This window comes from Ambystoma mexicanum, chromosome 2q (assembly GCF_040938575.1).
Source record: "Ambystoma mexicanum isolate Mex_15411 chromosome 2q, UKY_AmexF1_1, whole genome shotgun sequence".
In the NCBI taxonomy this organism is placed as follows: Eukaryota; Metazoa; Chordata; class Amphibia; order Caudata; family Ambystomatidae; genus Ambystoma; species Ambystoma mexicanum.
The window spans coordinates 446,228,648-446,250,706 of record NC_090924.1 but is presented as its reverse complement, the minus strand read 5'-3'; the positions used below and the strand labels follow the sequence as shown (position 1 = coordinate 446,250,706).

The following is a 22,059-nucleotide window of genomic DNA, read 5'->3' as shown; positions in this document are numbered from 1 at the left end:
ATCAGCCTACCCGGCCTTATTCGAAGGTGTGGGCAACTGAAGGACAACGTCATCAAGCTACACATCGATCCGAAGATACAGCCAGTACCACAGCACCCCAGGAGAGTAGGGTTCCGCCTGCAGGCGAAAGTTTCTCATGAGTTGCAGACGCTACTGGACAATGACATCATAGAAAGGACAACAGGACCCACGCCGTGGGTTTCCCCACTTGTAGTTGTCCCCAAAGCAGATGGACGTCTCCGCCTCTGTGTGGACATGAGTATCCCCAATACCGCCATCCAACGGGAAAGGCACCCAGGCCCAAACATAGAGGACATGCTGATCAGGCTCAACCAAGCCACAAAATTCTCAAAATTGGATCTCAACCAGGGGTACCACCAGCTAGTGATTGACCCCGCATCAAGGCCCATCACGACATTTACCACCCACGAGGGCCTGTTCCGTTACAAACGACTTAACTTTGGAATCTCGTCCGCGGCCGAGATATTTCAGGAAACGATCCACAGACTGATTTGCTCCGTCCCTAACGCATTCAATTACAGTGATGACATCCTCATCTTTGGTGTCACGCAGGATCAGCATGACACAGCCCTACACCAAGTGTGCCGCATTCTACAGGACGCCGGACTGACACTTAACAGCCAGAAATGCGAAATCAACACACGTACCCTATGCTTCTTCGGACACATCTTCTCGGACCGAGGAATCAAAGCAGACCCGGACAAGATCTGCGCCATTACCAACTTGCCCAGCCCACAGGACGCCTCCGAACTCCGCTCATTCCTGGGCATGGCGGGATACTGCGCCAGCTACCTTCCACAATACGCCTCACTAACATGCCCACTGCGGCAGCTACTAAAAAAAGACCAACCCTTCCAGTGGACGGACCAATGCCAACAGGCCTTCGCCACAATAAAACAAGAGCTAGCTGCCAATCGCCAACTGGCATACTTCAATCCGAGATGGCAAACAGAAATAATTGCGGATGCTAGCCCAGTGGGGCTTGGTGCCATCCTAGCTCAAACGGATCCACAAGAGAACTCCAAAACCCATATTGTGGCATACGCCAGCCGCGCACTCAACTCCACCGAACAAGCATACTCATAAGCAGAGCGGGAGAGCCTGGCGGCAGTATGGGCGTGCGAAAAATTTCATCATTTTGTCATCGGACAAATGTTCACCCTCGTTACGTACCACCAGGCCTTGCTGGCCCTATTTGGCAACCCGAGAATAAAGATGCCTCCACGCATCGAAAGATGGGGCATCCGCCTCCAGGAATATGACTATACCATCATTCACAAGCCTGGGGGCGACGCAAACCCAGCAGATTATCTATCACGACACCCGGAAGAAGCACCAGACACCGCAATGCAAGGAGAAGCCGATGGTTACATCGCATACCTATCACACAATGCCCTTCCCCCGGCCATCACTGCCGAACTATTTGCAGAAAAGAGCAGAGCTGACCCCACCATCAAGGCGGCCGTCCATCTCACCAACACCAACAAGTGGCGACAGGCGGCCAACCAACACTTCGAGTCAGGAGAGGGGGGGGGAAGTAGACAAAAGAGATTTGGCCAGAATGGGAAAAATACACAACGAACTGGCCACAACAAGCCAAGGCACACTGCTCAGAGGGAACCGCCTGGTAGCACCCAAAAGTCTTAGAAAACCACTAGTCATGATCGCTCACGAAGGTCATCGAGGTGTGGCGAACACAAAAAAGATACTGAGAAACCAGGTGTGGTTCCCCCACATGGACACCATTGTAGATGACATACTAAGACACTGCAACCCTTGCCAAGTAAATGCGGCTGGCTCACCACCCTGCCCCCTGCGCATAGTTCTGCTTCCTGATGGACCTTGGCAGCGAGTAGCACTTGACTTCTACGATCCACTCGAAGAGGGGGGTCACCTGCTGGTGGCCATAGATGAGTACTCCCGATTCCCACTGGTAAAGCACGTACAATCCACGGCCTTCCACCACGTGGTAGGCCCAATAGACGAAGTATTCAGCAAATGGGGCATCCCCAACGTAGTGAAAACGGACAATGGATCCCCATTCCAAGGACAAGAGTTTAGGAAATTTGTAGCGCACCTCGGATTCCACCACCAGAAGATCACACCACTATGGCCCCAGGCCAACGGGATGGTGGAGCGATTTATGGCGAACATCAAGCGCACACGCCAAAAAGCAGCAACAGACCAAGCCTCAATGCCACAAGCCATCTCACAAATGCTACGAAGCTACCGGCATACCCCCCACAAGGCAACTGGGTACACCCCAGCCGAACTTATGATCAAATACAAACCAAGGTCCAGGCTTCCCCAACTCGAGGACGGACTACACACCGGAGGAGGACGACGAGATACGACAACGAGAAGCGGAGAAAAGACAAAAAGCCAAAGAATGGACTGACCGGAAGCGGAAGGCCAAGGAACCCCTGATCCCCGTAGGAGAAACAGTGCTAGTCAGGCAGGCCCAACGCCGGAAAACGGACTCGAGACATCGGCCCGAGTCCATGATAGTGACGGAAGTGAAAGGACCCATGATCACCGCCCTGGGAGACCAGGGTGAAATAACCCGCAACGCGTCATACTTCAGACGAATGTTCCAAGAAGATGGACATGAAGACATGCCTCTTGAGGAAGAAGACCCTATGGACCCAGAGACCCCTCCCGATCCGCCCGAGGCGCTGCTACCGGCAGGCCAGGAGGACGAAAGGGAAGAGCGAGCCGAGCGACCCCACCGGCTAGCCAGACGGCCCACTCGGCTCATTGAAGAAATGTAAAGACGGACTTTGACGATAAGTAAGGGGGGGGTGTTGTGCAGAGAAAAGGGACACGGGCCCTTTAAGGAAAGGAGAGGGACAGAGGGAAAGGGGGCGGGGCAAGGGAAAGGGGAAAGCGGGAAAGTCAGGGGGTCGGCAGTTACCATTTAATAAAGGAGTTGTAAAGATGCACACCCGTGTCGCTGCGTAATTTGTAGGCCGGAGGCCTCACAACACATTCATTCACCCCCGACCCCTCGACTGACCTTACCCAGCCGGCACTACCTGCAAGTGCGTAATATGGCATGCGCCAAACCTGCACATGGGGGGGAAAGTGTAATGTCGGGAAAGCACACGAGGGAAAGCTGGGCTGAACTTAATAGTCTTAGCCCTGGGCAGCTGAAAAAGCACGTTGCAATTGCTTTGTACTGGGAATATCACACCTGGTGGTCAGGGACGTTATTTCACCAAAATGCCAGGGGTAGCGGAAGTGACATCACATTACCTCTGACAACATCACAGGAAGTGATGTCATTTGACCCCACGCCAAAGTGACATCATGGGAAGAGATAGAACATGACCTTTCACCCCTATAATGAGTCTAGCAATTATTGTATAGAATTCCAGAAAAACTAATTATTTGTTATTCCTACTCTTTCTTATATAGGGTCACTTCTCAAAGTGTTACACTTGTGGAACCCCCTGTTTTTTAAAGAGGGCACAATATAACTTCCAGCCGCTCCAGAAACAAATAGCCACATGGCACTGGCTACAGCCCAGGAGCTTCAATGTAAAAAAGAAGAAAAAACCCCTGGCGACCCCCAAAGGACGTCCCTGCCGGTGGTGCTGCCTGCCATGAGTCTTTAAAACGCATTTGAAGCTGTAATTAAATTAGATTAACCACTGGAGCAAGGTGCAAAGGACGTTCATAATATTTAAAGACATTTCTGAGGTTCCTCTATAAACGGTAGCGAGTAAAGTGGGGTGTGTGGAGCAGCACGTGGCGTGCTGTGGGCTGGAGGGCACTGCCCTCTACTGGCAGCAACAGTGTGGTGCATGTATTTTCCTAGCTGCCTGCTTTATCTGCCTGCTTTTTCCTTTCTGGGTGCAGTATCGAGCTGTATTCCCCTTTCTTAGATCAGACCCATAAAGTATGCCAGGTGTCCTGCCGGGGGTCGAAGTGTAAAAAAGGAAAGTAGTGGGCCTATTATCCCCTCAGCTCTGCCCCCACCCACTCTATACTCCCTTCTCAACACCTCCATTTCAAACCCCATACCTGGGTCCTGCTTTTCCTCCATTCCACATCAACGCTGTGTTTTTAACAGCATTACTATCAAGACTGAAGAAAACACAGTGAAAGAAAATGCATTTAAAGGACCACCATTGGCTCAGTCATTGTCCCCACAGCATGCAGCTTTATGCACCCTCCCCTTTCTAATCATCCACCATTTGCACCTCTTGAGGAGCATGCCCATAACTATAGCCCCCCCCCCCCTGCATTACCTGCACAGACAGTTGCACCTTCAGCAGTTTATGCGTAAAAACACGGAAGACAAACAAACACATACCGAGCAAGGTGTTGTGGTGGCTCGCCAATGGGCAGTTATGCCCCAGGAAGTCTATTAAAACAAACAAAAGCAATCCATTGCTAATGAGATAGCTCACTTGTATGTGACACAGGAGCAGAGCCGGCCTTAGGGGGGGGCAAGCCGGGCGACCGCCCGGGGCGCCACGCCCCCAGGGCGCCTTTTGCCCCCACCACGCCAGCTCGGAGGAGTCTTTCAAGGGCTCCCCCGAGCTGACGTTGTGGGAGAAGGCGCAGCAGATGGCCTTTTACTGTAAAATGTGTCCGCCGCAGGGGGGTGCATTTAAATGCGCCCCTCTGCCACGGGCACTTTTCACAAGAAAAGGCACCATTAGCCCCACACTTCACGCCAGCTCGGTGGCAGGCGCCTCATTGCCATTGATTGAACCCGAGGCGGCGGGCTCATTCAATGGCAATGGGGTGCTAACGCGCCCTATTTAACCTCCTCGCCGAACCGAAGAGGTTAAATAAATAAATAAAGTGGCCCCTCCTGGACCCTGCACAGTAGTGTTACCAGCAGAACCCAGGTTCAAATCCCCAGTGGAGGAGAGGTAAAAAACACAAAGGTGACCTTCCCTGCCATCCTGGAACTGAGCTCGGGTAAGGACCATGCCCGATTTCGCTGAAAAGTAGAGGAACGGCATACCCTTTAGTTACTGCTCACTTCGATCTCCGTCACAGGACAGCAATGTATTGTCAATCATACACCAACTTTTTTTTATGCCAGAGTTCTGCCTCTTCTGCCATTCTCTGAGCTATCTCACACACAGAGATATTCATATACGGTTTACACCCCGAGTTAAAGGTTAACTCCTGTTAGCCATGGAACAATAAAGAGCACGCGGCCCTGCAGTGTGGGTGGGAGCAGAGAGCTGTTATCAGTGTGCAAACAGGCTAAGGGAAAGACTCCCAGCTTACACACGTTCGTGCATCCGTGTTTGTAAACGCTCTGGATGAGGTCATTGAGCGGCAATTCTGTGTTGCCACTACGTTTTCTGAAGAAAACAAATACTTTTAATAGCTACCGGTCAGACCTAGTCTGGAGCTAAATTGTTGACCTTGGAACTGGTAGACTTGGTTTCTAATCCTGGATTTGCTACCTGACCAAAACCTAATGTGGTTCTGCAATATTTCCTATTATACATAAGTGTGATCTCGTCATGTGACCGGAGGCCACGCCCATACTGTTCTATGTAGAGCTCTTGGTGTCAAACATCCTCTTGCTACTGTAAATATTCTCTTTTATGCTTAGTGCTGCTGTCCGGAGTTTGTACCTCGCTATATCAAACACATCAAATGAAATGCAGAGCATGTTATTCCGAAGATCTATCCCCTTCTTATTCCTTAGCTGACCTCCTTTTTAGATATCTCTCTCTCCTCTGTTATTTTCCCGACCGCTTTCAAGCATGCCACCATCATCCCCATTCTGAAGAAACCTTCTGCTGATCCCCTTCTTCCCTCAAACTTCCGTCCAATCCCGCTTCTGCCTTTCCTTTCTAAAATACTTGAACACCTAGTCTACTTCCAGCTCTCTGCTTTTGTCACCAACCTTTCTCTCCTTCCCTCCTCTCGATCTGGCTTCTGCCCTAAACACTCCCCTGAAACTGCTCTCACTTATGTTCTCAATTCCCTTCTCACTGCTCGCTCGTTTCAAAGGTTCTGTTCTCAACTGGCTCTCCTCTTACCTTTCCTCCCGCTCTTTTGCTGTCTCTTGGGGCGGTCGCACCTCCTCTACTCTTCCCCTAAACTATGGTGTACCACAAGGCTCTGTTCTTGGCCCTTTTCTATTCTCTCTCTACACCTCCCTTCTTGCCCCCATCATCTCTTCCTTCATAATTTCCCACCATTTCTATCCTGATGGCACCCAGCTCTTCCTTTCCTTCTCTTCCTTCACTCCTGATCTACACCTTAATCACTCTTCCTGTCTTACTGCTATTAAAAACTGGATGTCTTCCCATTTTCTTGCTCTCTCAACACTGATAAGACTGAAGTCCTATTCTTTCCCTTCAACACTATTCCCACTCCCTCTCTTCCTCCTTTTATTCACTTTCCCCCCTCTAAACTCCCCATCTCTGACCACGCTCGCAATCGAGGTATCCACTTTGACTCTTCCCTCTCCTTTTCCCACCATATCTCTCTTATCTCTCGTGCCTGTCGCTACCACCTCTTTAACATTCGTAAAGGGCGCTCCTCTCTCACCTTCAACGCCACTAAACTTTTAATCACTTCCCTCATCTTCTCTCGCCTCTTCTTTTGCTCTTCTATCCTCTTTGGACTCCCTGCCTCTCATCTCGCCCCCCTCAAATCTCTCTACCACTCTGCTATTCGTACCCTCTGTCTAGTTGCTCCTCATGACTCCATTTCCTCCTCGCTCTCTTACCTTGCTTCCCTTTCATTCCGAACTCAGATTTCATTTCCTCTGTCTTGTCTTTAAATCTCTTCATGACCTAGCTCCCCCTCATCTCTCCTTATCTCTCCTCTCTACTATCGTTCTACATCCTTTCCCGCTCCCTCCGTTCGGCTGACCTCTTCCTACTCTCTGTTCCCCCACCCCTATGTGCCTCTTCTCACTTTCGCTCCTTTCAACTCCTAGCCCCCCTACATTGGAACTCACTACCTCTCTCAATCCGCTCCATCCCCACCTTTTCCTCCTTCCATACTTCCTTGAAATCTCTTCTCCATTCCCCACCCTGAAACCGCTCTTTTGATCTCCCTCATGTCTCTCCCCTACTTACCTCTCCCTACCTACTTCCTCTCTTCTTACACTCACCTGTTGTTTTCTTTACAGGCTAATTGCTCTAGTTACTGTTTTGTTGGTTTGACTCATGTTTTATAATTGCTTCTACTGTTATAATCTACTATGTGTCTTGCTGTTATAATGTGAAGCGCTTTGGAGTAAAACGCCATATAGATACAATAAATACAATACAAATACAATGATACTTTGGGGCAATAATTGATGTCCTTGTCTTCTGCGGTTGAAACCAGATTAGCAAAGGTTTCATGGATTATTTTACTTTGGTTCAGGTGTGGACTGGGAACCAAAAGAGGCCCTGGATTTTTTTTTCAGAGTAATCCCATATATCACATTTTGATCAAGCTCAACATCTTTTCCTATGAGAACATTTGGAAATTCCAAACACAAAAGTGCCCCATGAGGGTACAGGGCAGAGAGGCCTACTGCGAAACCCCCAGAGTTCCCTGTAGGTCAATCCACCACTGGTTGGTTTACATTTCACTGACATTCTGTATCCAACGGCAGCACATGAATGTAACACAAGAGTCCACCTATGACATCAACAACAATGGAATGTCTGACAGTTGTCTTTAAACCTATTAACTGCCAAGGACGTGGCAGTCGACGTCCTTGCACTATCAACTAACTAGACTAGAGAAAAGCACACCAGCAGTGTAAAGTGTCCAGGGTGCATGTAAAGAACCTGCTCTGCTTTATTTACAAATGTAGCGAGCTAGCATTTCTCCGGAGGAAATGAGTTGGATGGATAAACCACAGCATATGCCGTGTTTAGCTACATCAGTTGAAAGATAAACTAACTGTTAATATTCAAAACACTTAACAAACTTTTCAAGCCGCATTTTAGCCAGAAGAACATGGTTCGCGTGTGGCCCTTAATTGATGGGTCTAGCCCACATTGTACCTCGATTGTTGTTGAAAAAATTGCCTGATTCCTGCTGCAAACTTTTCAGAACATTCACCCAATGCAATGCCCTTCAAACAAAGCTTTCGGAGGAATAGGGATTTCAATTTTGGGGCCCCCTCGGCACAATTTGGAATGGTTGAAAGCTTTGGATACCACATTCTAGTTGAAAACACAGCCTGAAGCTTGCCCCCTGTGAACACACAGTCTATTCCTTGGCTGTGAAGTCAGTGGGAGAAGATTCAGCCTCCAGCTCTAACAATACATGCAAAAGTAACTCCCTGCCAGAGGCATAGACAGGGTATTGCGTGGGCGGGCAAGGCCCACCCAAAATCTGTAAATGCGAAATTGGCAGCGTTGTGTGGGCATTTACAGATGTTAATGTCACTGTGGTGGGCCCAACTACATTAGCTTCAGGCCACGCTTTTTAGACAATCCTGGCTACGCCTCTGCTCCCTGCACTGACAATCTGGATTTTAGGTTGTTAATTTTACATCGCAAAAAGAAAACCAATATGTGTTTCATCAACAAACAAAGGGAGGATACATTCGACAGATGGAACTTTGGACATACAACACAGGAACGTATGTTTCTACATTGACCACCCACTCCAGTGACTACCCTTCCCGCTGCCAAATGTTGTCCTAGCTTTGCAGACACCCTCTGAAGCGCCAACCAACCTTGAGCAAACAGACCGTCCCTAATGTCCAGAAACTAGGTTTGCCCACCATCAATCAGGGTAAGGGAGAGGTGCACAACCTAATTTGATAAACTAGTTTTTGCTGGTTCAACACAGAACCCTGATAAGAATTAAAAATTAATAGTCTCTATATGTATTAATCTTTTTTTATAGATGTCACTTCAGGTGCAGGAAGGTAAAGTCTCTTAAAAAAAAAAAAAAAGGTCTCTAGTCCACCAGAGACCCTCAAAATGAACATCCAAAACCCCAAGACCCGTTGTTGCCAACGGGAACTCCTTCTTGCACTCCTGAGCTAAAGCTCTGTATAAAATATATACAAATTCAATATCCTCTTCGAAATCATCAACATTAAACTCAGAGTTCAAATTGTAAGTTTCAAAAGAAAATGGTTTTAATGATATGGGTGTTTTTAATACACCCTTACACCTTCAGCAGGATATCATTAAAAAAATATTTAGAATCAAAACATTTGGAGAAAAGAATCCCTCACAAATCATAATTTCATAATGTGTCATTCAATATAACCAATATTTCAAAAAATCAAACAATGATGAAATAACATGCACTACATTAGTAAAAAACAAATCATATATATATAGATGTTTTGGTTGTACGGAGAGCCTCATTGAACACTCCTAGGGTCAGCGTGAATGAACACGTTCTAAACTCCCCGCAATGGTTACAACATCTCTCCAAGTTCGTCCGCTAGATTTATGATGTGTTTGGCATTTGGACACGACCGGCAGAGGAACTAGAGAAGTTCTTCTCAATGATGAACATTATGAATGAACGCAAAGTTCACCACACAAATCAGTGATACCATCATTAACTTTTTGGAAATTTACTATCAGAACGATCGCTTGAACACAAGAATTATTTTCCAAATCAACGGACCGGAATAGTCTTCTATTAGCGACAAATTTCCACCCATGACGTACTATCGATAGTGTGCCACTGAGCCAATTCTTAAGGTACAGAATAAACATTTCAGACACTGATGAATGTAGGCGACAGGCCAGTACATTGGAAGTTAAATTCTTGGAGAGAGGCTATCAACCCTCCTGCATTACAGCTATAGCAAGATGAGTGGAGGACATACATTGGGACTCGTTACTAGAGCCAAAACCAGTTAAAACTGAAGGACAATTGGTAAATGTAACGACCCACTGTATACAGAGCAATAGAATCAAGAGAATTATAAATAAGAACTGGCCCATGTTACAATTGGACCCACAACTTCAGAATGTATTTCCCCCAAGCACTGATATTCGCTTATAGGAACAGCAAAGCACTTCAAAACAGTCTTATCAAAGCAGAATTGCCAAGAGCACACACACCGAAGACGAATCATAAAGAAACACAGCCATGGCATAATTGTCAGTACTGTGGCAACATCATCACAGGCACCAAAATCACTCATCCGCATACAGGAAAGAGTACAGAACTTAAACATTCCTGCACTTGCGATTCCGTGAATGTAGTGTATGCATTAAAATGCCCCTGTGGGCTGTGCTACGTGGATATTACAACACGCAAGGTAAAGCTCAGATGGACTGAGCACCAGTCTAGTATTAGAACAAGAAGTACTAAATCCCCCGTGGCGGTACACTTTACCGAGGTAAGACACTCGATAGCCCAATTAAGGTGCATCATCTTGGAACAAGTGAAATTAGGCAACCGGGGGCGGAGGGTGATCTCCACAAAATATTTTTGCAAAGAGAGATACCCGACGCTTGGAGCATGAGCATTAGAATTTTCAGGTGAGATTGAGCCCAAGAATTTTACAGCTAATCGTTTAAGACAAGAACAGTAATTACTGTATGAACCGCAACGCTATAAAAGGCCTGGATTTGAAAAAGGCACAGTATATACGCCGAAACACGTGTCATCCAAGAAGGGCTGAAAATATAAAATAAAAGACTTTGTTGAATACAAAGGTTTTTGGAATGGTTACTCATAGTTAAAGGACATACGTTAACAATCTATCCTGCCGCAAACAAATGTAGGCACATGTGCAATTTCTCTCACAGTTGACAGACGGAGTAGAGGGACTCAGTGTCTCCTTAGTAGCCTACACCCATGCGACAAATAACCAACCATAAAGGAGAAAAATTATAAAAAGCAAACAAATCACAAAAACAAACCAAATTAGGTCACGCAAGTACAAGCCTATGATATCTCCAAAAAGTTCCTCAAGGTCAGAAAAAAGACCCAATAATATAACACATCACAACAGGACTTAGTAAAGCAAAAAAGACCACCAAAGGTAGTGTGAGGAATCCAGGGGAGTCATCACGAATTCCCCTGTGGGAACCTCCTCTCATGTGGGAGCAGCTACCTGATCCTGACCCTGGGGATGGGTATATGAGGGAGGATTACATGGGAGGAGACAACTATCGGGGAGGATGTCACAACTTCATTGGATAAGACATGGTATCTGCCATTTTGCCATGGGGAAAATTCACTGTTCCCGGATATCCATATCCTAATGGCTTATTGCCATGTGTCTGCCCCCCACCACCACAGGGAAAGAAAAAAAAACTTTTTTTTTAAAACTAACTGCACTAAGAATTCCTTGTCTAAGAATTCCAAGAAGTCTAGGAGAACCCTTTTCAGTTCTTGTTTCCTTTCATGTAGAACAGATTCTTTTCATGACATCCTTGGAAAAGACCGACCAAACATTATGCAACAAAAACCATCAAAGACCTTCAATTCCCATAACCTCCCAGGTTCTCAGTTAATATCTGTGGTCTTCAGATCCCATAATTCCCTAAGCACTGAGATGAGGAGGATGGAGGAATTGAAACAGAGCAGAAAGTGTATTGAGCATGCTAGTTGTTGGAGAGAGATAGCTGTGCATGAGGCGTTTAAAAATGTAAACTGCGCAGTAAGATGCAGCTCGGGAGAAGAAGTGACAGCTTCAGTGAAGGCGGACAGAGGCTAGAGATGCGAGCCAGTATGCGGGAACGAGAAACCTGACTTGGTGTGCAAAGGCTGCAAGCAGAAGCTGGCGTGGCAGAGGGAGAGAGGTCACCGGCAGAAAAGGAGAGAAACGTGGTGCGAGTGAGGAGTGCCGTTGAGATGCCAGGAACCACGAGAATGTCCCTGGGTGTACGGCAGTCAAGAGAAGCAGCGTTATCCTTACCGGAGAAGCAAGTGCGCAGGAGTGGAGCCACGAGGAAGCATGGAAGGATGTCAGAGCCGCCCAGAATGGGAAGCAGGCAGTGTATGTACACAGCGTAAGTGTGAGCAAGCCTGAAAACGCTACGGGAAACCGGTGAGTCTGTCAAAGCAGAGTGGGGACCCAGGGCATTGCGGCAACCGCACCGAAGATTGTTTTTGAATCAAGAAGGCAAACGATTCTGAAAACCAATGTTTGTCAAGTAGATATACCAAGCCAACCAGAATAGTAGATGCTACTTGAAGAGAAAGAGAAGATTTTGAAGTTAGGAAAGTAAAGTGAAAATTTATCAAGTAGATCTAACCAGTCAACCAGAAAGGTATATGCTTCTTAAAAAGAGGAAATATAAGACAAGAGAAGTCCTTGTCAGCATATACCAAGCAGGTGTGAAATACTTGAGAAGTCCTGGCAGGGGAGTATACCAGGCAATTGTGAATGAGAGAGAAGTCCTGGCAAGAGGGTACACCAGGCAATTGACAGTGCATCAAGAATACTGGCAGGGGAGTACACCAGGAAACATACAGTCATACAAGGAGTGTCAGGCAGACACAGTGTTTGGTAAACAAGGATGGAACGTGTGTTACAAAGCAGTCATTTATTGTTAAAGAGGAAGTTATAAGACTGAACAGTGTTTGTCTAACAGGATTGTTGTAGGCCAAGGAACACGCAAAGGAACTGTTACACCCAGAGACATTGTGTGATACCAGTGAAGAATCCAGAGGAAGGGAATCCCCCTCTGGAATTAAGGTCTTTTCCATTTCTGGAGAACATTTATGTTGGAGTATTCTACTTTTGTTTAAGAACACTATTTGCTGATACTAGGTTATAAACATTTCCCATTATAACGTTATTATTTTGTTTTGGTGTAAGGGTCCGGATAGATTGTTTGGACACAGGACAGCTCTGGATTTACGACATCCTGACAAAGACAGATCCTTAGTTTTGGTGTTTAGGTAGGGAAATTCCTCTTTCGAATAGGGCCAGAGAGGCATTTTCCCAACCCATTTAAGTTGAATACATGTTTATAACCACAACCTGACAACTTTGTGTCTGGCTTTCATTCCTGAGTCCTCACAGCAGCCAACCTTCAATTAAAACATTTAAATCAAGTTCCCTCAGTCTCTATTAGAGGAACTTATCACCTGTATGTTGGCCTCTTTTAAAGTACAAGTTAAGCTGAATTGGGAGAAAAATGGTGCCGGATAATCAAAAATACTGGTTAACCAAATGTTGGTTGTCCAAGCCGGATACAACAAAGCAAAGGGGTTGGATAATCAAGTTTCCTGGTCTTTTTGCTCTGTAACTGGCTCCAAAACCCTGTGATCCGGCATTGTTTTTTAATGGGAACCATTAATATTACTAGCAGTGGTGGTGCAGGTTAATGTTGATCATCACTCCTCCTGGAACCACATCAGCTGGTGAAGTTTAGCTTTCATGAGCTGGTCCCTCAGAATAAAGGTCGCCAAGGCTGCCATATGCTAGAAGACTCCAACCAGACCAATAAGTAGTAGAGGAATGTGTGGGCTTGGTTGGACAACCATGGCACTGAAATTACAAGCATTCAGGGGCATTTACCACTCATTCTAGTCATAAACTAGAAATGTGCCTGATGTTACTATCTAAGACATTCCCCCACCTCAATGTCTCTCGATTGAAAGTTCAAGCTAGGCCAACATTTCCCTGTCGGAGGACTCTCATTACAACGCTAAAAGGTGTGGACTATCGACTAGAGTGTATGCAAATACCCTTATTGCCTGTAAACATACAATGCAGTGCAGAGACTCTGACTGCAGTGATTCCCTGCACAGCGCCAGTGAGCATGTCCCTTATCTGCAGGGAATATCTGCAGTGGGAATATTTATGTTTTCATCAACCGCATTCTGCGTGACATGTGTGGGGTCACCAGTTATGCTAATGCATGACATATTTCAAATCCCCAGTAAAGCTGAAGGTGTAAAATGAAGGCTATGCATCACTTTCCTTTTTGCATGTTCGTAACGCTATTTCTTTTTTTTAAAAGCAACCGTGTACCCCTTACTAACGTTTAAACTATGGTGCTGCATGCCACACGTGCCGATTTTAATAGAGTAATATTCAATGGCGAAAGATCATATTACAGACGAGGTCCATGGTCCCGGAACTCTGCAGATGATGAGGTAAGTAGGTAGGATAGCGAAGGCATAGGCACACCAAAGTTGATCCCAGCAGTGCCTCCAAAAAATATAGCAGCGTGATCGTGTTACGCACCTTATTGGGAAACAATATATATATATATATATATGTATATATAGTTATACCTTTACTTTTACTTTACTTTATTATATTTGTAATGCACACCAATTACCCTGAGGCTTAAGGGTGCCAACAAAAAACAGATAACAAAGATAAAACAACCACATACAGGAAATACAGACATGTCACAAACCAGGAATGACCACAGTTACAGCCACATCACAAACAGCAAATCACAGAATAATTATCTGAACAACAGGGTCTTCAGCTTATTTATCTGAACAACAGGGTCTTCAGCTTTATTTCAGCTATAGCCGGTCAAGTGGCACAGCGAGTAGAGCGCTCGCTTTGGCATCGTGCAGAGCTTGCTAACGCAGGTTCGAACCTCGGCAGGGCCAAACTCAGCCTTTCATCCTTCCGAGGACCACACACCGTGGATAATAATAAGCAGCGCTCAGATACCTGAGAGTTCGTAGTGCTATATAAATGCCAATTATTATTATTATTTCTAAACATTGCTGTTGATCTCAATTCTCTTATGTCTGGAGGAATAGCATGCCATGCCTTTGGTGCAGCCAGAGAAAAAGCACATTTTGCAATCTTAGTCAGGTTGCAGGCAGGTATTTTAAGCTGATTGGAGTTATTGGATCTAAAAGTCCTCACACTGGTTTTGTTGGTCAGTGTTTCACTCAGGTATAGAGGGCTAGAGCCAACCAATCATTTGTGGCCAATCAATAGGAGGCAGAAATGAATCCTTGCTTCAATTGGAAGCCAATGTAAGTTGCGTCTAGCAACTGAGATGTGACCTCTCTTTTTGAGGCCAGTAATGACCCTGACCACACTATTTTGTATAATTTGCAGTCTATTAGTCTGCTTTGGTTATACCCACCAATAAGCTACTGCAGGTAATCGATTTTTGACCCCACAGTGTCCTTAGCCAAGTCTCACCATTTTCCTGAGAGAAGTGTGGCTGACGTTGCGCTAGCAGCTTGATCGAATCTGGCATCTATTATCACTCTGCCGCGTTAGATTTAGTCGACCACAAGCTCTTAGCATCTAAGCTGCAATCGCTCATCGGCTGTACCAAGCGCACTACACAATGGCTACCATCCTTTTTAGGCCCCTGTAACACTTGTATCGCTATTCACGATTCTTCATCAACCCCATCTTTACTGACACGGGGTGTCCCTCAGGGATCTTCTCTATCCCCCACTGTCTTCAATATTTATATCCTTCCTCTTCTCTTGTTGCTCGATGACCTGGGTGTCCTGTATACAAACTACGCCGACGACACCCAGGTCATCCTTGAGCTCTCTGGTTGTTACTCCACCCACTCAAAGGCCATCTCTGCCATATACTCTCTCATACACTCCTGGATGAGTCCGAATTTTATGGCCCTGAACGCAGACTGAGATCCTTATAGCAGCCTCCAGTAACATGCTTAAGTATCTTTCGGAGGACTACTCATTTCTGATCGCCAATGTGTCCATCCCAGATGCTCAAAGCGTAAAGACGCTCTGGGTCACGATTGATGCCGAACTCTCTATGTGCCCTCATGTGGCCAAGACTAGTGCCACATGTGGTTGGATCAATAAACAACTCTGTTCACTGTGCCCTTTCTTAGCTGTCAACAATATGTCTCTCCTTGCCCCAGCTCTTATCAACTAAAGGCTTTACTATTGTAACAGTCTTCTCGCAGGTACTTCACGGGCCAATATTGCTTCCCTTCAAATCACCAAAAACGGCATGGTTAGAGCTGTGCTTGGCCTGTCATGGTGGCACTCAATCACCGAAGCCTGGAAGAAATTACATTGGCTTCCTATCAGCATAGAGTCTCCTTCAAGATACTCACATTTACATTTAAATGTATGAATGCCACAGCACCCAGCTATCTTGCAGAACGTATTCAACGATACGTCCCAGGACAACTGCTCAGATCAACCAAACAAGCCAGGCTCTGCCAGCCCCGCTTTCGGCTGGCCAAATTTGGTAAAACCAACTTCAATGTCATTGCTCCTGTCTTGTGGAATCCTCTTCCTCCCCACCTAAAATCCTCCACATCCCTGGCTGATTTCAAAAAGAATCTGAAGACCTACTTCTTCACTGCTCCGGAGGCCTCCTTTTGCTCTTCTCTGATTTTGACTCCGACTTCTTTATACGTCTCTGCTTGTTTGTCTTGTCTTTGTCTTTTTGTGCACCGTGAGGCCTGTGGACGATTTGGTACTCTATCAAGAATTTAAATAAATAAATAAAATATATATAATAGGCAGTAGAGGAAACCAGGCTGCTTACTTGAGCCTGCATGTTCTGATTATGATCCAAAACGATCCCAAGAGTTTTCATTTTTTTTAAATCTCAATGTCGCACCCTGCCACAATGAAATGGTTATAATCTGGGCCCAACCTCCTTATTTTATTATCTGTGCCTACCATTTCCTACCATCCATGTTTGGATAAGTTCATACACTCTATTGATGGTTCTTTTGTCGTCTCAATGAATACCAGATAATGGAGATGACACATTGCGTGTCATCCACATAACTGGTGAAGCCAACACCATTCTCTTCTAGGAGATTAAAAAAAGGGAATCGTAAAAATATTTAATAAAGAGGGAGATAAACACGCCCCCTGTGGCACGCCATAGACCGGGCGTGTTGGTTGAGATTCTGCCTCCTTGCTGCAGAGCCTACGCCATCGGTTGCTCAGAAATGATGTGATCCAAAGGGTTGCCATTGTCCGAGAAGTAAACTACTTTTTTTTAACCTGGTGACCAACAATGTTTGGTCAAACAGGTTAAAAGCTGAGGACAAATCCAACAACATAAGCAAAGTGGTTTGCCCCTTATCCATAATCTGCAGTAATCTCTATTTTGGATCGAGCAATGCTGTTTTCCATGCCATGCCCTTACTTAAAACCTGACTGCCATTTGTTTAAAATGACATGTTTGTTCAAATGTGCCGAAATCTGAGTGTATGCCACACAATCTAAAATTTTTGAAAGAAACAGCGTATTAGTAATAGGCCGATAATTAGCTAGAGTAACTGGACATAAACCTTAATTTATAACTGGACCTGCCTCTTACTTGTTTCCACGACCCCCCCTCTCCTGGGTTTGAGATCATCCCGGTGAGCCCTGCTGTGAAGGTGATGAATGTAGGGAAAATTAGAAGGTTAGGGCACGATCCCTAGATACCTCTAAGGGAGAAAGACACAAGATTATAGTAACTGACACACAAAAGGAAAGGCGGACAAAGGAATGGTGGTGTATGGTTCCTTTAGTTGCTATGCGTTCACTTATATACTTTTCTCTTCCGGTACACCAGCAGGGTTTTGTACAAAAAGGGGAAATCGCACGACACTTCATACAATTTAAATTAAACCTAGCAGCTGCGTATCTAACAAAAATATAGAGTCCTTCAAATATTAAAAAATATGAAAGAGTCTTTAAGAAATATGTACAAAGTTCATACAGTGCTCTGTATAAAAAACTGGTATTAGCCAGTTTGATCGTTTATAATCGATCGAATTCGGCCAGTACCATTCGATCGATTATAAAAATACAGAACATGTGGAGCGGAGGTTCCATGGGTGTCCCCCACTCGCTATATTCGGTTTTTGGCCTTGGGGAGTTGCAAGGGTGTCCCCCGCTTCCTCAACATTGGAGGCAGGGGACTGGAAAAAGAAAAAAAAAGGGAAAAAGGTACCTTGTGGCATGGGATCCGACCTGTGTTAGAATGGCGGATCTGATGCCGCAGGGCTGCAGGGGAAGAGGAGGTCGAGCAAGCAGGTAAGTGGGGGAGGCGTGGTGGGGGTGGTGTAAGGGATGTTTGGGTTTGTTTAGCAGAAGTGCAAAGCAATTTGTGCTGAAATTGACTATTACTTCCGAGACAACCTAGCCAGGGCTGTCTCAAGGTCTCTGCTGCTGCTCTCTTGATGGTGTTCTCTCTTGCTCTCTTGTGTGATGGTTCTTGCAGGCAGCAGCAGCAATGTGTGGGCTCCAATGTCCTTACTCGTGCTGGGCTGCTTAGGCAAGGTGCAGCCCCACGACTCTAATGCAGTGTGGAGAGCCCCACACAACTCACTGCGTCTTCCAGTTGTGGCACAAGGAGTCTGGGTGGACCACCTGACAGGGCCGTGGCCCTTTTACATATAGCCTGCCTAGGAAGGCTTAAAACCGATGGGCGCTCTCCTGCTGTGTGGAGTGCCACTAATTTAGCAGGTGTGCGCGGGGGCCCAGCTGTGTATGTCACATGTGGGGTGGCGGTGATGGCTCGCAAGCATCAAGGGAGTGCCATCCTAAAGGCCCGGGCAGTGGCAAAAAATGGTGCAGAGCGGAGCGCCTCTAAACCTGTGGAGGGTTTTCTGTTATGACCCTGCGCTCTGCTTGTGCAGCTAACATTTTTTTTTCTTTTTCTAGAGTTTTTTTTAAATAGCTCCTGCATCGGGGTTGCACGGGTATTAGCTCCACTGACTGAATTGCTTTGATGTGGGGGGAGGAGAAGTGCATTCCAATGGTAAGAGGCCAAATGCTTTAAATGCATTTCAATGTTTGATTATTTTCAGTAGCCACAGAAGGAAAGTGATCATCTCTTGACTACAAGGGAAGGTCAGACTTGAGAGTCAGAGTCAGAAGTTAGGTTATTTTGGATACAAACTCTCAAACTCTCACAAAGGGACTACAACACTGCAGCGCTAAAGATGCTACATTGGCTACCAGTCAAAAAATGAATCACCTTCAAAACAATGTGCATAACCCACAGAGTAATCCACGGCCTAGGAGCAGAACTCATACAAAAGAAAATCACCATCTACCAGCCGACTAGAACACTTAGATCTAGCGACGACATCTGCCTAAATCCTAAGCCATGTACGAAAAAAAAACTTGGCGGATCAGCATTCTCATGCCTAGCCGTAAAATTTGGAACTCCCTCCCCAGAGAAATACAAACAAAGTACCATCTAAAATTCAGAAAACTTCTAAAAACCTGGCTCTTCATCTCAGAACGAGACGAAAATAATGAACAACACCCACGCTGCATGAAATGAACACAGAACTGAAAAGATCGGGGGAGTAGACCGAACTGGAGTGAATTGCAGGGACGTAGAGAGGCGTCTGAACAGGAAGGAGGCCCAGGTGTACCCGTCCCTATGGAGGGTCAAACCGGAAACCGGGGATAGAAATGGGCCTGACTTAAATGAACCTCAGATAGAGGGCCTTAGATAAAAAAAGACGAGAGAGAGGTGCCCCAAACTCTGAACTAATGAACCGCAGGGGACGGGGAGCATGGGGGCACATGTGTGCCTCAAATGTGGGCATCCTAGCACCACCTGCTTTATCTAAAATCTTGGTGTCACTGCGTTCACTGTTGACTTCCAGGTTGGGCATTTCTCCATGTATTGAGTTACCTCAAAGTTGGGTGTTTTATCACTTGCTGCTATCAGTCTTAGATCTGGGTGTCACTGCTTTTGCTGTTGAGCACCAAATTTAGCCTATCGTACCATAAGAAGGACTGGGGATTAAGACAGACCAGAGTCGAGTGTAGAGAAGAAGAGAGTCATCCAAATGCGAGAGAGACTTAGGTGTAGCCTTCCCTATAAAGGGTCAAACGGGAAATAGGAGAACGAGATGGGTCCGACCTAATTGGACCACTGACAGAGAGCCTTAGAGGAATAAATGTGGAGAGAGGCATCCTGATCTCGGAATTGATGAACCGCGAGGCACAGGGAGCACACTCCCTACCCCCTGAGTAACACGTGCACCAAGGTGATCTAAGAGGGAAGGGATATGAGTGGCACTTAGACTGAACGCTGCGGGTGAACTTCTACCGAATAGCCCATCGAGGACCCACTTATATGCAGACAACATACAAGTGTTAAGGGTGCTTCAGTACGTATTTGATATTTTAAAATGTTTAAGTTAATGTACTTTTTTTACTCATGCAATCAATTTACGCTAATTTCACCAAAGTTAAAGGAACGGTTCGCCCAACATTTTTTATTTCAAAATAGATAGGCAATATTTAAAAAAAACGATTGCCATTTTTTTTCCCGAAGTCCCTATGTAAAATTTTGAGCAATTCAAGCTCAAAGACAGCACATGGGGGCATCCATTTTGTGAAATGGATGCCCGTCGCTGTGCTCGCTTTGGCTTTTGCGGCACTAATGAAGGAAAAGCCAGCCAGCTGTAGTAAAAAAAAGCTACCACTGGGTGGCTTTTCCTTCATTGGTGCTGTACGCGGAGGACGGGGACCGGAGACTACAGGCAGAAAAGGCTCAGAGGAGCCTGAGAAACTCAGAAAGAAAAACCGCAACGCTTTCAAACACAACCGCGTTGTGTTTCTGCCTGCCGTGGCTATCACTTTGGGTCTCCGGTGCTCCCCCAGGAGCCCTGAGAGCCCCAAATAGGAAATGCTAAATGCTGCAGTGTTTCTGCCTAAATCTGCTTTCCCATTTGGGGCTCTTGGGCCCTAAAGCCCCAAATGGGAAAGCAGATTTAGGCAGAAACACAACGCGGTTTTGTTTGAAAACGCTGCGGTTTTTCTTTCTGAGTTTCTCAGGCTCAGAGGAGCCTGAGAAACTCAGAAAGAAAAACCGCAGCATTTTCAAACAAAACCGCATTGTGTTTCTGCCTGCCGTGGCTATCACTTTGGGTCTCCGGTGGTCCCCCAGGAGAGCACCGGAGACCCAAAGTGAAAGCAAAGGCAGGCAGAAACACAACACGGTTGTGTTTACATGCCGCTCCCCACGGGGAGCCCTAGAGCCCCAAATGGGAAAGCAGATTTAGGCAGAAACAATGCGCGGTTGTTTTCCGCAATGCTAAATGCTGCAGTGTTTCTGCCTAAATCTGCTTTCCCATTTGGGGCTCTTGGGCCCTAAAGCCCCAAATGGGAAAGCAGATTTAGGCAGACACACAACGCGGTTGTGTTTGAAAACGCTGCGGTTTTTCTTTCTAAGTTTCTCAGTCTCAGAGGAGCCTGAGAAAGCTCAGAGGAGCCTGAGAAACTTAGAAAGAAAAACCGCAGCATTTTCAAACACAATAACGTTGTATTTATGTTTGTGGTCGCTTCAAAAGCGACCGCAAACATAAATACAACATTTTTAAAGCTGCAGTTTTATTTCTAAGTTTTCCGGGCTCCTCCAGCCCGGAAAACTTAGAAAAAAAAACGCAGCTAGTGCCTTTTTAAAAAAAATAAAATAAATAGCACTTACCGAGATGCAGCTGCAGCTTTTCTGCCTGTAGTCTCCAGTCCGCGTCCTCCGAGTCCCGGCACCAATGAAGGAAAAGCCACCCAGTGGTAGCTTTTGTTTACTACAGCTGGCTGGCTTTTCCTTCATTAGTGCCGCAAAAGCCAAAGCGAGCTCAGCGGCGGGCATCCATTTCACAAAATGGATGCCCCCATGTGCTATCTTTGAGCTTGAATTGCTCAAAATTTTACATAGGGACTTCGAAAAAAAAAAATGCCAATCGTTTTTTTTTTTAAATATTGCCTATCTATCTATTTTGGGAGAACCATTCCTTTAAAGAGGAACTCGTGCCATTCTGGTCAAAGGTCAAGTGACATAATTTCCTGTGGTATCATCAGGTCTGTGATGTCACTTCCGGCTACACTGGCATTTTAATGAATCGACATCCCTGCATACCATGTGGAACAATGACTACCAGCATGTAATCGTTTGATACCTTTTCTTTCCCTATTTCTTTCAGTATTGGTGGTACATTTGTAAAACAGACTTTTTGACTCACATTATTAAAGGAGGTTTGTTTTCGTGGGATGGTGTGGAGGAGAGGCAGGAGGAGTTTGGGTTGGGGCGGGGTAGATTGAGAGAAAGACAGGATGATATGCAGGAAATTAAATTGCTTGAAATGGGTGGGTCATGAATGCGCGGATGGGGGCATGGGCGTGGAAGGTGAGCATAATTCCAAAACTTTTTTT

At 45.9% G+C, this 22,059-nt stretch overlaps 1 protein-coding gene across 1 annotated transcript in view; it reads left to right on the top strand.

The window, feature by feature from the left end:
• SLC38A5 (solute carrier family 38 member 5) overlaps positions 1-22,059 on the top strand; it is an 825,614-nt gene that overhangs the window by 348,549 nt on the left and 455,006 nt on the right. The gene's annotated exons all lie outside the window — the stretch shown is intronic.